Genomic DNA, 21,137 nt, shown 5'->3' with positions numbered 1-21,137 from the left:
GTTGATGAATCCCTTGTGATTTTCCTTTGGAGAATCTATGAAGGAAATGTCATTCTCCCACTTCCCTCTAGCTGTACATGTCTGCTTTAACAGAGAATCGCTTTGCTTTCCTTCCTTTTCTACTCTCATCTCTTTGACTCAGAATGTTCTCTCCCACCGGTTACTTCTTGCTCCTAGAGGTATAAAAGACAGGTTTGGTTCTACAGAAACATCAGGAGGATGAATTAGGTCACTTGAGGGATCTAGACTAATAAATTGGAGTGTCTTAAAATCCACCTTACCTGTCCTTCCATCAAGCTGCATTATACTGAACCGGTCTAGGAAAGATAATGTATATAAATGACATGTTTAGCCCAATGACTGAGGGGTTATGTTACCACGGTTCATGGCTTTTGAGACTCAGACACTTTCACACTTTAATATTTCAGAATTTAAGAGGTATCTTTCTTATAATGCACATCACACATTAATTGGCAGTGTTATTTTTCTTTTTTGGTGGTAGGTAAAATAGTGGTGTTTCTTACAATTGATGGAGTACTAGATTTCATTAAGCAAGGCAGTTAATTTTGGCCAGAATTGTCTCAGTTTTTTTTATAAGACTTTTTTAAAGAGAAGTTTTAGGTTTATAACAAATTAAGAGGAAGGTATAGAGATTTCCCATATACTCCCTGCCTCCATACATGCATAGCCTCCCCCATTGTCAACATCACTCACCATTTTTTTTTTTAACCAAGGATGAACCTACATTGATACATCATAATCACTCAAAGTCCATGTTTACCTTAGGGTTCACGCTTGGCTTTGTACATTCTTTGGGTCTGGACAAATGTATAATGACTATATCCATTATTATAATAATATACAGAATATTTTTTACTGCCTTATTCATCTCCCCCTCCTGGGGCAACCAGTGATCTTTTTATTGTCTTCATAGTTATACCTTTTCCAGAATATCATATAGTTGGAATCATAGAGTATATAGCCTTTTTGAATTGGTTTCTTCCACTTAGTAGTATGCATTTAAATTTCCTCCATGTCTTTTTGTGGCTTGATAGCTCATTTTGTTTTAGCACTGAATAAAATCCTCTTGTCTGGATGTACTGCCGTTTGTTTATCCATTCACCTACTGAAGGACTTCTTGGTTGCTTTCACATTTTGGCAATTATGAATAAAGCTGCCATAAACATCCACGTGCAGGTTTTTGTGTGGACATGATTTTTAGCTCCTTTGGGTAAATATCAGCAAGTGTGATTACTGTATCAAATGGTAAGAGTATGTTGTTTTTTAAGAAACCACCAAACTGTTTTCTAAAGAAGTGTTACCATTTTGCATTCTTACCAGCAATCAATGAGAGTTCCTGTTGTTCCAGACTCGCCAGTGTTTGATGTTGTCAGTGTTCCAGATTTTGGCCATTCTAATAGGTGGGTACTGGTATCTCGTTGTTTTCATTTGCATTTCCCTGATGACAAATGATGTGGACTATCTTTTCATATGCTTATTTGCCATCTGTTTATTTTCTTTGATGAGGTATCTATTAAGGTCTTTGGCCCATTTTTAAATTGCATTTGTATTTTTATTGTTGAGTTTTAAGAGTTCTTTATATATTTTGGGTAACACTCTTTTATCAGATGCTTCTTTTGCAAACATTTTCTCCCAGTCTGTGGCTTGTCTTCTAATTCTCTTGATAATGTCTTTTGCAGACAGAAGTTTCAATTTTAATGAAGTCTGGCTTATTAATTGTTTCTTTTATGGTTTGTGTCTTTGGTGCTATATCCAAAAAGGCATCACTACACCCAAGGCCATCTAGGTTTGCTCCTGTGTTATCTTCTAGGAGTTTTATAACTTTGCATTTTACATTTAGAAATAGAATGTATTTTGAGTTTATTTTTATGAAGTGTGTAAGGTCTGTGTGCATATCAATTTTTTTTTTTGCATTTTTTGCATCCAGTTGTTCTAGCACTATTTGTTGAAGACACTATCTTTGCTTCGTGGTATTGCCTTTGCTCCTTTGTCTAAGATCAGTTGACTATATTTATGTAGCAGTTTGTGTTTTTCAGTCAATTTTTTTTCTACTTGGTCTTAGTCATTCAGACTAATCTAGGAGCAAAATACTCTATAAGCAATCTATTTTTATTATTATTATTTTTTCATCTGGGCATGGAGCCTCACATGGGACTTGAACTCACAACCCTGAGATCAATATCTGAGCTGAGATCGAGTCAGACACTTAACCAGCTGAGCCACCCAGGTGCTCCAATAGACATATTTTTAAATGTGTTTGTAATCATACTTATTATTTTGAATATATGTAGATAGATTTGTATGAAGGAGGAAAGGAGCCAGGAGTGAGAAATTTGGGGTTCTTGTCCTGATTTGGCTTTAGCTAATTATAAGACCTCACATAAATCCTTGCCTTTTTCTCTCTTTTCTTGGCTATAAAATGACTTGTATGCAGTGATGGCAAATGTTTTGGTTTCATAGCTGCCTTTCCCCCCCATGGGTCATTATTCTGAGTCAAAAGCATGAGGGGGCTGATTAATATTTCCTCAGAGTGAGGTTATGTCACAGTGACTTGCCAGAACCTCTCGTGCTAGACCAAATTAGTCTTCTCTGTAAGATAATGATCCTACAACATGAGCATATAATAAGAATTCATGGCTATGGAGTGCCGACTGAGTGCTGGGTATTGCACTATCTGCTTGTTGTGATTGAATTGTGTCTCGCCAAAACCACTGAAGTCCTAACCCCTGGTACTTATGGATGTAACCTTATTTGGAAATGGGATTTTTACAGACGATCAAGTTAAGATGAGGTCATGCTCAGCACAGAGCCTGATGCAGAGCTTGATCCCATGACCCTGGGATCATGACCTGAGCCAAAAATCAAGAGTCAGACACTCAACTGACTGAGCCACCCAGGCACCCCTAAAGATACCACCTTTCTAAAGGGCAGTTTGACAACATGTATTAAACGTCTTCAACTGTGAATATTCTTGGAGCGATTCTAATTTCAGAATTTCTTCTGCCCTTCAGAAATTGTTGGAGCTGGACGAAAAGATCTAGTTACACAAGTGTTTATTGTAGTATAATCTATAACAAGATTGGTTAATATGGTAGAATATTATGTGGTCTTTACAAATCCTGTTGCTAAATGAGAATTTTTAACTGTTTTTGGGTCATGCACCATTTTGAGAATATGGTGGAAACAATCAACTCCCTTCTTGGGAAGAAGACACATAAGCACCTACCCAAATTTTGTGTGTAATTTCATAGAATTCATGGACTCTCTGAAGTCCATGCGCAGACTTGGGTTGAAGACTACTACTTTGTAATAGAGAGTAATAATTTGTGATATGGGGAAATAGTGGCAAAAGCACATATGTGCATAGTCACACGAGACTATTTATATGTATAGTTGTTAGCTCTGAGAAATGTTGGAGCTTTTCCGTATTTCTTGGATTTTCCACTGGTAGAATGAATTATCTCAATATTATTTTTAAAGTTATCTTAATATGGAGTAAAAACTACATCGGAGGCTTAGAGAAGTTCCTGAGAAATGTAGAAAAAATTTAAAAAATGAAGAAAAGTGCAAAGGAATAATATTATGTTGCCTACGGTAATAGGTACTCCTATGAGGAGGCACACAACAGTTCTCTGTGCTCTTGGAACATTTAAAGGAAATGGTTATAATTTAAACTAAAGTTTATACTTGGACAGGAAATAGAATTTCTTTTTCTGTCAGTGATGTAAAATACTTAGACGGGGCACCAAAGGACAAGTGGGACCTGTGTCCATGAAAATGCAAAAGGTGTAGTAAAAAATTATCAATCTTTTTGGTTTAAGAATCCCTCTCCCTGAAGGCATGAAACAGAATCAGGTGATTTATCTAGAGCCCTTTTGCTCCATTTGTCTATGTTTTTGAAGCAGGGAACGCTAGTACACAAGAGGGGGAAGCATCGCGGGTACTCAGCAGTCTGCTCCACCCCCACCTCCTTTATTGAGGCCCCTTCTCACACAGCCATCAGCTGGATCTCTATTAATAAATATGGGCCAGCAGGGAAACTGGTGATCTAATTTCAGCAAAGCTGAAGTTCATTTTTATGCCTTAGCTTAATCCACATCATTAAGTGAAATATACAGCGGGGAAAATCTGGTCAAGTAAAGTTATCCTCCATGCTCCTGGTTATTAACATTAATAACTTCTCTGGAGGAAAGCACTCTGTTTTTTGGCCAGAATCTTCTGGAGACCTGCTGAATCTGTAGGGGACTTTCTCTAATCCACTCCAAAAGCTTGGCAATCCTTTGACCTTGTTATTTCTTGTTTCCTATCATGCTTACCATTCTTTTTATGAATCCCAAGTACTTCTGCTAAAAGTATATACCTTATAGCAATTTAGTTTCTACAACAGAATGCACAAACTGGATATCATTGTACACACACACACACACACGTGCACATGCACGCACACACACAGAGAAACATATACACATATTTATACTATATGTGTAGATGTAGAAGTATGCAATAAAGTTTATGGATAAGAACATGGGGTCTGTGGACAGACTTTCTGAGTTGGGCTCCTTGTTCTATCATAGCTCTGTGAACTTGGGCAATTTATTTAACCTTAGTAAACTTTATCAAAATGGGTGTAATAATGGTTATCTTCCCGATAGGGTAGTGGTGATGATTAAATGCATTAATACATTATAATATTGCCTGTACTACAGTGCGTGTTTGCTAGCAGTATCAACACTTGCTGAGTGTCCGAAGGTTTATGAGAAATTCTCTGATTTATTGTCCCTCCCAGTTCCAGGTCATGAAATTCTTGCTTGTTCCTAAGGCCACAGAAACCAAGATCTCCTTTGGATATTATATACCTTTCCTAACACTAGCTACTGTAGGGCAGATATGATCCCAATTGTCTCGACTGGTGCTTGGTTATCATGTTGACAGGATGACCCAAAGGCGATTCATGACGTAGAGCTCTCCTACCTTTGGGCACCCATGGGAATAGAGTCCTTCTACTTATTCCTAAGTTAACTTATTTGCCAAAGATACCTGAAAAAGAGGTTTCATCTTAGTTCCAGTCTGAGAACCACAGATTGTCTTGGAAGTGTAGAGTGTCTTTTCTGGTCCTTGGCTTCACTGTCTCATGAATCTAGTCGTGATCATCTCTTAATGTGCTCTCTGCCTTCCAGTAGGCAGCCTGAATTCCTCTTAGGTTTTCTTGGAATCCCAGACTTTCCCAGATGAGCTAGAGGAACTGGTTATATTGAGATGTTGACAAGGATAGTTCACAGAATCATGGATGGGTATCTCTCCCTTCACACAGAAGTAAAATTTCTAAAGTTGTATATAGATAAAATTTTTGTAACTCAAATATAAACTTGTTGGAGCACTGTTCTTTTTTGGGGATGGGTAAGGATTCTGCCATATTCTCAAATATGTCTGAAATATTTTAACCATTTTGATTTCCTGAAGGTTGTATATCCTGGATTTACTGGAACAGCACCTGCTTTATGTATTTCATTCTATTCAATAGAAGTGATTTATTAAATCCACAACCAGAGCAACCTGTTTAGCCTTCCACATTGATGTAAATCAAAACCAAAACAAGAACACACCTTTCATGGACCCCAAGTTCTGATATTTGGTTCTGAAAATATGGCCTTTTGGACCCACAGCCCTTCTGGTTTCACAGGTTTCTCAAAATTGCTACTTAGAAAAAGAGGCCAACATGGTTTGGGAGTCTGACAGTCTCCTCTGAGGTGAAGACAGTGCTTTACTTTTCATACAGGGCATCTCGGATTGAACAGCTCCTTTGGCACCGTTCATCATGGTGCACTGGGCCCTCTGTACCACGATTGTTGGCTTGTTGGCTCTTCCATCTGTCACAGACAACCAAGAGCAAAGTTTGAGTGATCCTGCCATTCTTTATCCCCGGCTCCTCCTTTCTCTCCATTTCCCAAGGCTGCTCCACTTCCTCCACTGGTTAGCTTCCTCACCTGGGGAAACTTCAAGTCCTTACTGAGTGTCTGACCCTAGTCAAAGGAAAACTCTGGAAAGCTGTGTTCTTTTTTCTTCTAAAGAAGATTGGAGGGGCTTCTGGGTGGCGTGGTTGGTTAAGCATCTCACTCGATCTCTGCTCAGGTCATGATCTCACAATGAGCTCGAGCCCCACATCAGGCTCTGCGCTGACAGCGCAATGCCTGTTTGGGATTTTGTCTCTCCTTCTCTCTGCCCCTCTCCAGGTTGTTCTCTCTCTCTGTCTCTCTCCCCCCACTCTCTCCCCCCTCTCTCTCAAATAAATAAACAAATAAACAAAAAAAGAAGATTGGAGAAGCCATCTCTGTGTTGTGTCAAGTGTACGTTTGACCTGAAGTGCTCCAGTTGTCTAATCTGAGAAGTCTAGAGCTCATCACTCATTTTTATGTCTTTGGGCTGACAGTTCTTTAGCTGGTTTTTGACCTTAGGCTAGAAAAGTAAATTACAAAGGATTTAATAGTGCAAATAATAACTTTAATAATCTATAGAAAGGACACCTTGATGGATGAAAGAAGACCTTTAGGGCCAACCTGATCCCTGAAGTTAGAGGGAGAAAAGAGTTGGGTCAGGTCAAGTGTTTTTAATCTTTCCAGATCAGAGTTCTGGTTTTGTGAACCCTCTTATGGTTCATAAGCTGTATCTGCTCTAAAACATTTTAGGAATCTTAGCACAAAACCTTCTCTAATAGGCTTCAGAGTTGTCTCAGACTAATTTTCCTTAATTAGATATAATGGATTGTCTGATGAACTATATGACTCTCTGGTCTGGCAGAGGTAATTAGCCATGAATGATTGTACTTGGCCATTTTTTTTTTTTTATTATGCTGGTGTGCCGATTATGTTTTTATTTTTCACAGCTACCATTTGAAGAAGCCTAAAGACTTTACTGAAGTAAGTACTGTGTTTCTTTTCTTTTAAAACACCTATTTAAAATCAGAACACCTTTATTTGAAGTCTGCCACATTACACCCCTTCCACCCCTGTGCCCCACTTCACCCCTAGTACTCACTGGTTGTATGATCCTGACAAATCACTCATGCTAAGTCTGTTTTATCAGCTATATAATGGGACTAATAATGATCCTCACGGGGTTAGATGAAATAGTATCACAATACTGTTTAATAAATAATGCTATGTCATGTGCTTTATAAAAAATAACAATGAGAATCTCCAAAGCTTGCATAAGCAATATTTTTCAAACAGTGGGTTGCAGCCCATTACTGCGTCCTGAAACTTATTTACTAGGTTGAGATGACCAGTTAAAAAAAAATAGCAAAATAGAGTGGGATAGAAAACATAAGTATGCTTACAGGTAGTAAGGACAAGTGTTTTCACTGAGGGTTGTGAAGTGAAAGTTTATGTATAATGTTGTGATTTTAATGTATTTTTTATTGTGCATGAAGGGCACTGATGTTTGAGAGCTACTGTTTGGGATTTTTGTCTCAAAATGGAGACGTTATCGATGGAAACATAAAATTTTGAGCAATTTTATCCACTAGTTTTCCAGCTCCCTTCCTCTGAATTCTTACTGAAGAAAAAAAAAATCAGTATTTTGAAGTCCTAGACCCACAGAATCTTAATCAGATACATTAACTGATAATTTTGAAAGCACAGTATTTCTGCCTTTAGCAGACACTGCTGCCCACCTAACTGCTAAGGTCCCACATCTCTTTCTTCCTTACTGCCATCTTGGGGGTACTCTCATAAAACTCAGGGAAGACTGCCATTATCTTCAGTTACAGGGATAAATCCTGACAGCTCTAAGCCAATTTTAATGGTTTTATTTTCGTTGATGGTGATTAATTTTGGAATGGACATGTGACATAGTTCCCGCCATGAGATGCGAGGACTGTTCTCCTGAGGCGCTTCTGAGAATGGTTTCCTTGCAGATAAAAACAAGTCATAGGAAAAGATTCCCTCCTTTTCTTTCTCTACTAGATGTGTCATTCAGTAAAGCCTGGGTATGTGACAGACAACAAGGAACTATTTGAGGACATCCAGTGGATCGCAGAGCTGAAAGAATGGAATAACGGGTAAGGTATTAAATCCCAAATTTTACTCACCCTGAAGCTAGTCTACATCTACCTTTGACTTCTTTCTAAATGAGATAATACATATTCTTTGTGATTTAATCCATTTTACGTCAGAGTTTCCTGTTGGCTTGCAGCTGGAAATCCCATAGCCAATACACCCAGAACAACATTTTGATTATGTTCCTAAGAAATGTAACCCCTGTCACTGCATATCCTTGGAATATTTTGAGTTCTGTCACATGGCCATTTACAACCTGAGAGCCAGGTGTGAGTCAGAAGGTTCTCTATCATCCTCTTTTAAATCATTATTCCTCACTTTCTTTGGAGTCCTTTTTCTATAGAGGTTGTTGGTATAGGTGTGTGAGGGAAAGAGATTCTTAACACTTCATGTTGGTATTGTGCTTTGTACCTTTTGAAATCATTTTATATCTATTTTTATTGAACATTCATTAACATATCTTATTATCGAACACCTACAAATGCTGGAGGGGTAGGCATTTGGACATACAGTGGTAAGTATGTTCAACATAGTTTGCCTTTCCTGTGAACCTAAAAATTCTCAGTAACTTTGTAAAGTAGGGCAACTTTTATTAAATGTATTGTTTTGTGCATTTATTCATTAATTCACTATGTTTTTGATGAGATTCTGTGTACATGGCAGTACGTCAGGGAATGCAATGATAAACAAAGCAGACATGATTCTTGCCTACTCTACTCTAGCTCTTCTTGATCATTTTGTGAGGGGGTAAATATTATGAATTCATTCACTCAATAAATATTTATAAAATGCCTTCTGTGTGTAGACAAAACTGAAGCCAGAGGTGAAATGACTTAACATGCATCATACTAGCTACTGAGAAAGCTCAATCTAGCACACAGAAATCTGTGATCTAAGTGACCTTCTCACTTGATCACATTGTCCCTTAGTACCAAGTACGATGAGAATTACTTCCTGAGAACACCTTGCTCAATTCTAAAAGAATTGGCATCAACGTTGTCTTCTCAAACAAGGCATAGAAAATTAAGCTGGAAAATTCCTCTCAACTTTAAATGTAACCTTTACTTTTATATCCTAGGGGATGAAGCTAGCCCAAATGTTTTTAGTTCAAAAGACTGGGGTTCCATCAAAATGGAAGGTTTGCAAATGAATAAATAGGAGTATTAGGGTCCTTAGAGAAAAGCAAAAATTCTAGAATTTATGAAGGAAATAGCCCTTTACTGTAAGTGGATATTTGTCTGTATTGTATTGCCTCAAAGAGCCCATGTTTTGTATCTCTCTGTATCATGGGACTTCCTGTGATTGTGTTATTTGTGCCTTTCTTCTCTTCAAATCTTTCTTTAGATTCCTTACTTTTTCTAAAGTGCCTGGCCCTATCTAATATCTCTGACTCAGATCCTGATTCACAAGGACAGAACGCATGCTTTAAGGCATAAATATAGGACATTTAATGCCCAAGAGCCTAGAAGTGTTGAAGTAACATAAATTCTCATAATTTGGAAACAAGGTTAGAAAAGACCACTTTCTGATATGGTAACTACCAAGCATCAATACACCATGACATTAGTTACCTAGAGGAGATATTCCTAGGAAATAGTGTATGTTAAGACGGACAATGATGAAAACAAGAAAACCAAAAAGATTGAATAAATCAAAGAAAAAAAGAAGCTAAAGAAAGTGGTAAAGGATAAGCAGAGAACATGGAGTTAAGAGGATCATCTTTGAACTTCGAAATGACTTGGTCCTAGGAAGTAAAGGTGGTCCCAAGGTCCATGTGCATATGGATTCCAGGTGGCTCTGGGAGGGTGAGAAAGCCCTTGGAAGGGAGCTGATAGGGAAGCTTCCCATCAGTTGACTGGTTCTCTTGGAATCATCTGTCCCTGCTCAGAATACGTATAGAATTTTATCCTCTAATGGTATTGTAACATTCTACTTTGCAGTGTAGTTATCAATTGAGTGAATGGCCCGCCTGGCATCTTTTAGACTGTAGTCTAAAAGGATTGGTGCATTCTTAGTTCTGTTCACCTATTTATAGCTCCAAACATAATTCCTGGTATATGGCAGACAGTCAATGAATGTTCTTGAATGTTCAATCAATGAAATGGAACATGGGTGTGAGTGTGAATATAACTCAAGCATAGAGGTGAAAAGTTGAAATGCGTCATTCTATTTTTATTTCATTTAACTTCCTGAGTGGTTGTTGCTTTTCTTGTTGCAGTATTGTTGCCTTCCAATTTAGCAAATAATCAAATAGTGCAATATTGGAAAGCTAGTTTCCTAATGGAGGCAGAGAAATATGAAAGCAACAAGATAGTGACAAAACGATCATCAGAGGAAAACCCGTTATTTGAATCAGTTTGTTTGTTTGTTTGTTTTGTAAGACAGTTACCATAGATTTCTTGGATATGTCCCTGTATATAAGCCAGAGCGCACACACACACATTTTGGTTTGTACCCAGTGAGAAATATGCCCATTTTCATGGAAAATGAAATCAGTGTCAAGGTTGCAAATAATTTTCTGTTTGAAAATAGTAGCATCAATGTGTTCTTGCATAGCCGACCTCCAAACGGATTGTGAACATGAAGAGCTTGGCCCAAAATGCCTGAGCTTGAATCTCATCTCTGCCTCTTACTAGCTCCATGCCAAGTTATTAAACCTCTCTGTGCCTCAGTTTCCTAACGCATAAATTGGAAATGATGATAGCTCTGTCTCACAGGGTCCCTGTGAGGATTAATGAGTTAATATATGTTAAGTTATTAGAACAATGCCTGACTTATTATAAGTGTTGACTATTATTATTAACAATCAAACATTACTGATAATATCAAGATTTAATAAAATATTAATAGATTAAAAAATTTAGAGCCACTGCATTTTGTACTATTAGCAAGTATTGACCAAGAAAATGCACAATTAGTTAATTAAAAGCTTTTAAGCTCTTAAAAATTATGCTTTTATTTTTTATTAATTTTTAAACATTTTTTTAAAGTTTATTTTTGAGAGAGAGAGAAAGAGAGAGAGAGAGAGCGTGCACACGGAAGTGGGGGAGGGACAGAGAGAGAGGGAGACACAGAATCCCAGGCAGGCTCCAGGCTCTGAGCTGTCATGGGGTTCTAACTCATAAACCGCAAGATCATGACCTGAGTTGAAGTCGGCGCTTAACCAACTGAGCCACCCAGCTGCCCCTATAAATTATGCTTTTAAATAAACTTGTATTTTATTAATCAATGGCATTTATATATACATTTGAAACATAACAGTACTGGACATTTATGAATATATGTGGATATACTTGTTTGTGGCATTGTGTGTGCATGTGTGTGTATGGCATTGTTCATTCAGTCTTTGCATGAAGCACAGTAAGTATATGACTTTGTGGCCCTTGAGGGATCCATGATATGTGCAGTCCTCAGTTTGGGAGCCATTGGCTTCCTAAACCTAAATGCTCACTCTATATATCAGTCATACAGATCAGTGCAGATCATTTTCCTAAAAGATATTAGGTTAAGAATTGATTAAGAATCAAGTACACTTAAACATAGTTTAACCAACAGAACCGGGCTAGATCTCCCTTAGGCTAGTGGAATTTACTCCATGGTTCCAGGGATCTCGTGGATCTGCTGGAGATTAGTGAAGGAAGAACCAAGGGCAATTTTGTGATTGGAGGTAATGTAGACAGCAGACTGATTAAAAGCACACAGCAACTCTGTGAGGAAGGTGGTATTATTGTTTCTTTTTATAGGTAAGAAAACTGGAGCTCAGAGAGGTTCAGTGACTTGCTGAAAGTCTTACAGTAGAGCTGAGATCCAGATCTGAGATCGGCTGTCACTAGGGCAACATATTTTTATGCTACAGTCCTTCCAATAATGGCTCTCATTTTAAGATAACCTCAGGATTGTGCAGGGTTTTTGTTATATTTTTATTTTGCCTGACCCCTAGCATACATCAATGCAATGCAATGCAATGGGGCGCCTGGCTCAGGTCAGGATCTCAGCTTGTGAGTTCGAGGCCCGTGTCAGGTTCTGTGCTGACAATGTGGAACCTGCTTGGGATTTTATCTCCCGCTCTCTCTTTCCCCTCCCCTGCTCTCTCTCTCAAAATGAATAAACTTAAAAAAAAAAAAGATCGAGCCTGCTTAAATGGCTGTGGGCATGGACCTAAGTCTCCATTACAAAGGTGGTGATGGTACAGCTGATGAAGAGAGTGGTAAGAAAGAGGCCATTCCAAATGGTTTGTTTTTCAAAGAAGGGAATGGAGGTAGATAAGGAAAAACCCTATCAAAATCAAGTAGTGCATATCCAAGGAGTTATAAGGGAGGGGAAGGCAGGTAGGCTCACAGAGACACAAGGAAAAGAAGGAGGCTAATAGCTAATATGCATCCATCCTGGTTGGGGGGGGAGGGAGCTTTTTGATGTAGGGTGGAGTGGGGGAATATGGGAAGGACAGGTGACCCTTAATGATTAAATCAGTTCTTTACCTTTTTTAGCCGCTCCATGTCTGGGCTGGGATGACATTTGAGTGTCTGATCTTGTCTTAGACCAATGTTTGTTTGTTTGTTTGTTTTAAGCTGTTTGTCCCTTATTGCTGGCAGCTGGCTCATGGTCCCCCTCTCTTCTACTATACCTCTTACTCTCCAGCCCGTTTTTGGATTTTCTGCCTTTGATGACTCCAGAGGACACTCTCACATTACTTTATCTTATTAAATGTTATTCCTGTGAATGAGGTTTATTAAGCTCCTTCCCTTCATCTCCAATCCTCTTGCTGAGTTCCTGGTGACCTAACAGTGTGTGGAAACGAGTGATTGCTTATTGAGCAGTCAGTGCCTACTATGTGTTAGGCACTGAGAAAACCATGCTCGATGAAACAGAGTCCCTCCTTTAAAGAGCTAATATCCTCTTATGGAGGCGACTTTGTAAGAGGGGAAGACAAAACTGCATATAATACAGTGTAAGAATATAATGTTAAGAATATGTGCAATGCTGAATGTGAACCCCCTTATGCCAATGGAGTCCACTCAACCTTAGGGACATTTTCCCTGTCTGAGAGGTCCTTGTAGGTCATTACCTGGCAGCAGGGAGAATGGAAATGGATGAGTCAGGGACTGTGAAATGATTCCACCTTTTCAGTGAACAGAGGACTATGTCAGCCCAGAGGTGGCCTCTGTATGGAAGTGCAGAAGAAACAAAAGGTACAATATGTGAGATAATTATGCTTTCCCATCGTAAAGAGTAAATTTCTTAATACTGTCTGCACTTCTTCCTCTCCTTACTTAGATTAAAATTGGGTGAGTTAGTCTCAAAAATTTTTTGGAAGAAGATTTAAAAAGAAACTGGATGAAAATCTGTCTGGAAGCTAGTTGGGAGATTATTTTGAAGAGATGATGGTTCCTGGAGCCCGGCTCCTGATTGCTCAAGGAAGTACCTGAGAATAATGAACAGTAATGTTGGGACAGAAGAGAAGCTCAACCCAGAAGTGTTGTTCTGAGCGCCTGGACCCTCCCTGGCAGGAGCAGTTGACCCAAGAGAAGATTTTGCAAATAGGAGGAACCAAAACTTGGCACCAACTTTTGGAAACACAGGTTAACTGATGCCAAGAGATTCAAAATGAAAATGCTTCAGGATAAAAATTTGCTAAATACTAGGAAGACTCAACCTACCTTTGGGAAGCCATCTGTCTAACTGTTAAAGTATCTCTATGGATTTCAAAGTTAAGGAATGACACAAAGGAGGGATATTAAAGTGTTATGTAAATATGCCCCTGTTAGAGTAGGATGTCAATGAAAAGTAACCAAAAGACTGACAGAAAAGACAAGACGGTGGGTCTTTTCTTTTAGCTTCCTTCCCTCCCCTCCCCTCCCCTCCCCTCCCCTCCCTTCCCCTTCCCTCCCCTTCCTTTCCCTTCAAATGGAAATTGAATTTCCTGAGATGGGAACTTGCAAAATCTCTGAAGTCCCCAAGTAACAGTGTTGACTCAAGATCCAGAAATAGTGGGAAAGGAAAACTGGCCTGGGAAAAGGTCTACCTGTGCATGGATGGGACAGTTGCTTCTGGGCTGTCTTCATAAGAGGAACTATATAAAATATGAATCAACAAAGATACAACTAGCCAGGGGCCAGGCACTGTTTAATGCTTGTTATTTATGCTGAACCAGAAGAAACTGTGATCTGGAATTTTGGGGTGGTGGAGTCCCCAGAGCTGTGAATGGTGTCACTGCAATTCGATAAATATTTATTGACTATCTGTGTCCATCAGCACCATGGAGGTACACCAAAAACTCTAAGATTTTTACTTGTATTCTTTGGTCGTATCTGGGCTGTGATTCATGAATTGGATGAAAATGCGATGGGAGTTTTGGATGGATTAAAAAATGCAGCCTGCACGACACTCAGCATAAAATTATTTGCAGATAATTGAGAACTGACCTGATGTCTGAGAATCCAGAGCTTGCTTGGGAGCACATGGAACACATCCAAGGCCCCCAAATCCCATCTCCAAAAAGTTGTGTTATTTTTCTCCTTGCTGTTTCTCAGAGAGCAGTGGGGATTTGAGGGTGGGGTGGAGGGGGGGGACAAGGGTGAGCTTGAAGTTGTATATTAAGGAGAAAAGCCATTTCGAAATTGAGATCTGTGTTTACCAAATATCTGGCTTTAAGGAAACAGTATTTAATCCAAAGTGAAATTGGTGGATTTCACAGATGCATTTACCCCTCTATAATTAAAAGATCAGTCCCGTACAGTTCTTTTCTTTAAAGATGATTCTATAATGTGAATAAACCATTCTCAGAAATGACAGCTTCTCTCTTCTGAAACCTTTCATCTCTTCCACAGCTGATTAAAAGGGCTGCTCATGGTCTTTTTCAGCGGCTTATAAGGAATATAAAGCAAAGCAGTGCAGTAGAAAGAGATGAATAAAGATGCCTTTGTTCCTGATCACGTGCCTGAAGAGAGAACACCACTGCCCTTGAGGCGCTCTCTTGAGTGGGTTCAGGATCTTCCCTCTTCCTGTAGCAGTCTGCGTGATTCTCTCACAGTGCGGCATGAAAAAGCGGTACTGTTCCCTCTGGGCTGTGCCCCCACCATGGAAACTGCCCCTGCCGCCTCCATTCCCCTTCGCCCAGACGAGACAGAAACTGCTAACAGCACAGCGTGTTTAGTTACTCCCTCTGCCCAGTGGAAACTTGTTTCAAAGAACGTAACAAGGATTGCCTGGTGTTAGAAGGCTCAACAAAGTGAAAATACATTTTGTAAAATAATTTGGCAACATTATCTGAATATACATGGTGTCTGTTTGGGGGAGTTGCAAAGGAATGGATGGGCGTATTTGTCAGGGAGGGAAGGAGGCAGAAGAAAATAAATCTATAAATCCCTCTCTCTTTGGGAGGCATCATATGACTTTAGTTTACACATCACATCTGAATATCTGCCCAAGGAATGTGATATGTTTGTTTTGATTTTTCTAAACTTATAAATTTCCTGGAAAAATAAGACATCTGGTCTTTGGAAACCTTTTCTCTCATAATCTTAAAATTTTTATTTCTATAATTCCTTGTTCCTTTGCTTGGGTATCTTCGAGATCTAACTTCCTGGTGGATTCCTTAGATATGTTGGTGATTTATTGTCATTTGTAGCCCTGGCCCCTATGTGTATCCTTACACACACTAGGTGCTTGATAAATGTTTCTGGAAAAAGTGAATGAATGGAAAAATGAAGAGGTCAATCTTAACCTGTTTAGTGAAAACCTGATGAGTAAGCCTCTCCCCTTAGAAATATTCTGGTCTTGATAACGGGCTCAAATATTAAGTTCCTGTCAAAGAGGCTGATTTTCCTTGGGGTATTACTGAGCTGGACCCTTGGAACATAAGCTTCGGGAAAACAAGCCATACAATGGCCACTGGGGGTAGGATAAGTGGAAAAGTGGTCAGAAAAAATTTGTTCCATTTCTCTTCAGGAAAATCTTTGACGATTTAGCTGCCTACCTCAGACTTACGAGGCTGTTAATATTTGACTGTGAAGAAGAAAATAAAGGAAAACATTGCAGGTTGAGTTTAATTCACGGAAGAGTGTGCTCATGGCAGTCTGAAATCTGATCTCTATCAATAGGGCCAGGCATGAGGGTGAGGACGGTGGCATTCTGTGTCGGCCACCAATATTGTTTGTGTGCAGGAAGGAGGCATAGTCCCTAGTTACTCTTCTTTCCAGCAGCAGTGGGTAGACAGGGCAGAGTAACATCATTCTCTTTTCTAAGGTCACAACTAGGAGAAAGGCCTGTGTTGATTCTCTAGGGCTGCTATAACAAAACGACACACACTGTGTGGCTTAAACAACACAAGTTGGTTTTTTTTTTTTTTATAGTCTGGAGGCTTGAAGTCCAAGATCAAGGTGTTAGTGGGGTTGGTTTCTTCTGAGGCCTCTCTCCTTGGTATATAGATGGCTCTCGTTTCCCTGTGTCTTCATACGGTTTTCCCTCTGTACATGCCTGTGTTCATGTTTCCTCCTTTTTAAGGACATATTGGATAGGGTTCATCCTAATGACCTCATTGAATATAAATGATCTCTTTAAAGGTCCTATTTCCAACTATATATTCTGTGATACTGGGGATTAGGGCTTCAACATATGAATTTTGGGGAGGCACAGTTCATAATAGGACAGTTGCAGCCAGATCCTTGTTCCATCATTGTTGGATATAAGTTATTTTACTTCTGGAGGAAAATTAAGGCATAACAGTAGAGAATAGATAACGATTGATTATAGGGAAGAGTAACCAGAGAGTTAGAGATATTAAAATAAGCTGGCTAAGGGGCAATAATATAGCTGGGTGTGACTAATTAAAAGAGAACAACCACATTTACTTACATTGGGTGAAAAAGAGATTCCTAGCATGCAGGAAGAACAAGGGCATTTTTCACTCAAACAGTATAAATCAGACTTTCATATTATTGTGCCACTTGAGGAAGCTTTTAAGAAATGAACAATTTGGGGGCGGCTGGGTGGCTCAGTCGGCTAGGCATTCGACTTGGTTTTAGTTCAGGTCATGATCTCACGGTTTTATGGGTTCAAGCCCCACATCAGGCTCTGTGCTGACAGTGTGGAGCCTGCTTGGGATTCTCATTCTCCCTCTCTCAGTGACCCTCCCCCGCTCATGCTGTCTCTGTCTCTCTCAAAACAAATAAATAAACTTAAAAAATTAAAAAAAAAAGAAATGAACAATTTGGGGGCACCAGGGTGGCTTAGTCAGTTAAGCCTCTGACTCTTGTTTTTAGCTTGGGTCATGATCTTGTGGTTCGTGGATTCAAGCCCTGTATCAGGCTCAGCGCTGACAGTGCAGAGCCTGCTTGGGATTCTCTCTTTCTTCTTCTCTCTCTGCCCTTGCCCTGCTCCTGCTCGCTCTCTCTCTCTCTCTCTCTCTCTCTCTCTCAAAATAAATAAAATAAAAAACAAACAAAAGAACAATTTGAAGGTTGAAGGACATATGAAAGTGTAGGAAAACAAACTACGGAGAAAAGACAAAAGAATCAATATTGTTTAGTTCAGTGAAATCTGAGAGGTGAAAGAAGGCTCTGTGATATAAAGAATGGTAGGCGTCTTAGGGCTGCTTTAACCAATTATCATGGACTGGGTGGCTTAAACAACAAACCTTTATTTCTTATGGTTCTGGAGGCTGAGAAGATTAAGATCAAGGTGCTGGCAGATCTGCTGTCTTCCTGGATCACAGATGGCCGTCTTCTTGCTGTGTCCTCACATGGCAACAGCAGAGAGAGAGCAAGCTCTGTGTCTTCTCTTTGAAGGGCACCAATCCTATTCATGAGGGCTCTACCCTCATGACCTAAGGACCTTAAAGGCCCACCTCCTAATGCTATCACACTGGGATTAGGATTTTAGCATATGAATTTGTGTGTGTGTGTGTGTGTGTGTGTGTGTGTGTGTGTGTGTGTGTGTTGGGGGACGTAAACATTAAATCTACAACAGCGGGGTTGTGCAATGGGTTATTGGATAGTGTGGGCCGAGAAGGTGTCCATTTCCATTGATGTCAAAAGTTTCCTCTAAGAGATTGTAAAAGAAATAAGCACCTATATGGATGGGAGTTTTGGTGGATATAAACTCCTGGGGCTTATCCTCAAGATGCCTTTGGAGAGAACTAATGATGTTGAATTTTGAGAGTCTTAAATTGAAATACAATAGAGAGATAAAAAGTTCAAGCCTAACATCAAGAATAGGGAACCATTGCCTGTTAGGGGTTAGAAGAGATGCTGTGATGTTCCGGACCAACTTTCTCCTTTTAGAAGAGCCCACAGAGATTTGGATTCCAAGGTCACTCAGCTAGTATGCAGAAATACTGTTGCAGGTCTCAGTTTTTCCCTTTTACTAAACTTCTTAAATGTTCTTAGGCAAGTTACTTAAACACATGTTATTAAATATAGCTAGGGTAGTGTAGGAACTGCAGGAGGGTGTAATGAGAATTTAATGATTTAAAATATTGAATCCTATGTGATTGAAAATGTACATGAGTCCCATGTGGCTCAAAAATCCTAGCACTTTAAAAAGGTAATTAAAATGAAAATGTGAGCATGTGGCACTTTATTTAATGTCCTTTTTGTGGAGCCAGAACTCAAGGGGAAAATCTGTGCTTTGACTGCTCAGTGCTCCCCATGTAACTGTGCTTTTATTGCAGCTATCTGATTTTCTAGCTTAGAAGCAGAAAGCAGAGGGTTATTTATTGCAAAAGGACCTCCTCCTATTGGCTCCTACTTCTTTTTCTTCCTCCATAGGATTGTTTTTCCATTTTGAGAAAGTTTTATGATAAGGAAAAAAAATTCATGTTCTTTTTTTTTTTTCATGCAGAAGGGCCAGTATTTAAGCTATAAAAGAGAAACTTGTACTATAGAACTTTGTCCATTTTAACAATTCATCCTTCTATCATCCATCATTCTCTTCTTCCTTGGGATTCGCTCTCTCTGCCCCTCCCCCACTCACACTCTTTCTCTCTCAAAATAAGTAAGTACACTGTAAAAAAAATATAGAGAACGATTTTATTGGTACAGATTGGGAAGTATAGAGTGACATGGCTATTTAATTAACATTTTGAATCATAATTTTAAAAGTAAGCTTATTAAGTTGGATGTAAGAGACATGAAAGTCATATACTGAATTCATTCAGTATTTTCTGAAAGATTTGATGTTGGTTCAAACTTTTCCACCTTAGAAATGATGGAATAGGGGCACCTGGGTGGCTCAGTTGATTGAGCATCTGACTCTTGGTTTCAGCTCAGGTCATGATCTCATGGTTTATGGGTTCGAGCCCTGCTTCTGGCTCCACTCTGACAGTGTGGGGCCTGCTTGGGATTCTCTCTTTCCCTCTCTCTCTGCCCCTCCCTTGCTTGTGCACATACTCTCTCCCTCAAAATAAATAAATAAACTTAAAAAAAAAAAAGAAACGGTGGACTAAATCAAATTAAATCTTTAAAAATGATACCCTGATTTTGACAAAGCGTAGCCAATTTAACACACATATTCACACACATTTAAAAAAAAAGACCCTCTTAGCATCTGGGAGAGTTTCCTTTTCATAAGCAGCTAGATTCTGAAGATTTTTACCCCTTTCTGTTTTTTCCATCCACTTAGTCACTCTTTCTTAGCATTTTTAATTACTTAACAATGAAGATAGTGCTTCATTTTTCCAGTGAGAAAGCAGAGTATCTGAAATATTGAGCTCAGCGTTAATCGAGGTTGTTGCTTCCTGAATTTGTTGATGGGTAGTTGTGAGGGTGAGTGAAAGAGGTTACCGTTTTTCATTCTGTCTTCTCATGTGTGTGATGAGGTTCCCAGGGGAGGCCTGAGGCAGGAGATTTAGGTTGATCAGGGGTCTTATTCCCACAAAGACCTGATGGTTGGCTGAGGAGAGAAAGGAAGAGAGTGGTCGAGTGGGCACCAGAGCAGAGGGGTAGAGACAGATAATGAGCTCCCCCAGCTTCTTGGAGAGTATCCTACAAAGGCCAGGAATTCAACCTGAGGTAGGGGATTTGAGGAACCTCGGCTTCATCCTAGCACGTTGGTTTACTATCTTTGAGAGTTAACTCTCCAACGTGTGGCCATCTGGGAGATACTGTTCAATTTTTTTTTTTTTTTTTTTTTGTAGAACGGGGAAGAACTGAGAGAGCAAGGACTTATAAGAATTGTAATTCTAATGGGGACCGGAGCTTCCTCCACCCTTGGAATGCTCATCTGTTCATTCGTTCATTCATTCATTCATTCATTCACACATGAAGCTATGTGGCAGGCACTATTTAGAATGCCAGAAAACTTAGCAGCACAAAACTTGAGCCCTCGAGGAGCTTACATTCTAATAGGAGAGTCAGAAAATAAATGTATGTCATAAAGAAGAAGGGTTATAGACAGAACACAGGATAACGGGCTCAGAAGTGTGTAATGGGCAGGAGCTCAGGGCAGACGCCTCTGATTAGGTCACCTGAAAGAAGTGTGGGAATGAGCTCCACAGACAGGCGGGGAAAGGCATCCCAGTGAGTGAGAACAGGCGTGCACTTGGTGTGTGCAACGAGCAACCAGGAATCTGCTGAATCATGGTGACTAGGGGTGGCACTGGTGCAGGAGATGATAAAAGATGGAGTTGTGGGGCCGATCATGAGGGATCTTGGAGACTCTTGAAAGGAATTCTGCTTTGATTCTGGCTAAGATGGGAAGCCGACTGAGGATTTTGATCAAAAGAGTGACATAATTTGACTTTTAAAAAGACCCCTCTGATGACAGAGTGGGAGAATTACTCTAGAAGGATTTGGGTAGAAGCAAGAGGCCTAGTTGGGAGGTGATTGCAGTAATCCAACAAAAAATGATGGCAGCTTGGACCAGAGTGGTAAGTGCAGGCATGTGAGAAGTGGTAGGCATCTGGATCCATCTGAAGGTTGAGTCAAAAATATGAACAGGTGGGTTGTGTGCCTGCTGTGAGAGGAAGAGAGGAGGTGAGGATGACCATCGAGTTTGGAACTGCCCATCAGTGAGACAGGGAAGTGTTATGAAGAGCAGGTTTGGGTCGGTTTCAGGAAACAGTGT

General features: G+C 39.7%; 1 protein-coding gene across 1 annotated transcript in view; it reads left to right on the top strand.

The window, feature by feature from the left end:
- Window positions 1-1,335: 1,335 nt before the first annotated feature.
- The window catches only part of KRR1 (KRR1 small subunit processome component homolog), a 373,841-nt gene continuing 354,039 nt past the window's right edge, over window positions 1,336-21,137 (top strand). Inside the window, exons 1-2 of the mRNA XM_027071218.2 lie at window positions 1,336-1,421; window positions 7,983-8,082. The gene's annotated coding sequence lies outside the window, so the exon portion shown is untranslated. The remainder of the gene's footprint in view (window positions 1,422-7,982; window positions 8,083-21,137) is intronic.

The sequence above is a fragment of the Acinonyx jubatus genome, chromosome B4, assembly GCF_027475565.1.
Source record: "Acinonyx jubatus isolate Ajub_Pintada_27869175 chromosome B4, VMU_Ajub_asm_v1.0, whole genome shotgun sequence".
Classification (NCBI taxonomy): Eukaryota; Metazoa; Chordata; class Mammalia; order Carnivora; family Felidae; genus Acinonyx; species Acinonyx jubatus.
This window is presented reverse-complemented; position numbering and strand designations above follow the sequence as displayed.